The sequence below is a fragment of the Neofelis nebulosa genome, chromosome 14 (assembly GCF_028018385.1).
Source record: "Neofelis nebulosa isolate mNeoNeb1 chromosome 14, mNeoNeb1.pri, whole genome shotgun sequence".
NCBI lineage: Eukaryota > Metazoa > Chordata > Mammalia > Carnivora > Felidae > Neofelis > Neofelis nebulosa.
Window position 1 is genome coordinate 47,176,834 of NC_080795.1, and position 1,317 is coordinate 47,178,150.

The 1,317-nt window shown below is 52.2% G+C and overlaps 1 long non-coding RNA gene across 1 annotated transcript; it reads left to right on the forward strand.

Moving 5' to 3' along the window:
* Positions 1–284: 284 nt before the first annotated feature.
* Positions 285–822, forward strand: LOC131494385 (uncharacterized). Its single transcript, XR_009253369.1, has 2 exons — positions 285–389; positions 541–822. It is a non-coding gene; the product is annotated as an uncharacterized LOC131494385 (long non-coding RNA).
* The last annotated feature ends 495 nt before the right edge of the window (positions 823–1,317 follow it).

The following is a 1,317-nucleotide window of genomic DNA, read 5'->3' on the forward strand; positions in this document are numbered from 1 at the left end:
GCTTTAAATACCTTCTGCATGGGGGCGCCTGGGTGGCTCAGTCGGTTGAGCGTCCGACTTCGGCTCAGGTCATGATCTCACGGTCCGTGAGTTCGAGCCCCGCGTCGGGCTCTGTGCTGACAGCTCGGAGCCTGGAGCCTGCTTCCGATTCTGTGTCTCCCTCTCTCTCTGACCCTCCCCCATTCATGCTCTGTCTCAAAAATAAATAAACGTTAAAAAAAATTTTTTTTTTAAAAAATAAATACCTTCTGCATGTTTGACCACTCTGTAATTTCTATCTTCAGCCAATCCCTCCCTGAGAATCATATACGCACCTGGACCCACGTGCTTCAAGTATGACGTACTTGACATTGCCGCTGGGCTAATGGCCATCGCAAACCTGTCCAGAGGTGAGTTCTTAAATTCCTGACGTGCTGTTCCCAAAACTCTCCCCTCACCCATCTTCCCCATTAGGTCAGTTTATGGCGTCACCACCTGCCCAGCTGACCAAGCCAGAAGCCTGGCAGTGGGCTCTGATTCCTCCTTTTCTCTCATTCATAGAGAAGCCATCGGCAAGTCTTGTTGGTTCCACCTCTAAAATCTTTTCAGTCAGCCCATTCGTCTCCTGCCACCACCCAGGACCAAGTCTCCACCGCCATCTCCCAGGATTGTTGGTAGTCTCCTAATTGTCTCCCACTCCCACACTCGCCACGTTCCAGATGATCCTCCACATGGCAGGAAGGGTGCTCCCGACAAAATGCCAATCGAGTCACATCCCTCTCTTTCTCAGAACATCTTCCATTCTTCCCGCTGCATTTCAAATAAAGTCCAAAAGCATCACCATCACCACAGGTGACAAAGCGTTGCCTTATCTGGTTCCTGCCCACCTCCAAACCTCATCCCATGCCACACCATCCCGAATGTTCCCTTCACTCCAGCACACGGGGCCCTTCCAGTCCTAGAACAGGCTAGGCTCTTTCTTGCCTCCGGGCTCTGTACTTGCTGTTTCCTCAGCCTGCAAGGCCGAGGTTACCTGGCCTCCTGAGAGGAATCTGATGGCCACCTATCTAGAGAAGGGCACGCCTGTGGTACTTTGACAATACCTGTCTTCCCCGCGGACTACAAACTGCATGAAGGCAAGGACCTGTCTATCAAGCCTAGGGTTGCACCCCCAGGCCCTGATACGTGGCTGATTGATCCAGAGGTGGGTCTTTTGTCTTCAGATTCCTAAGGACCGACCTTCATATGCCACAGCTCCCCAAAAAGGTATGCGGTTGTAGGATCTCTGGCACCCGTGAAAGCGTGCTGCTCAAATCTCCTAGGCCATGGGAACCCAGC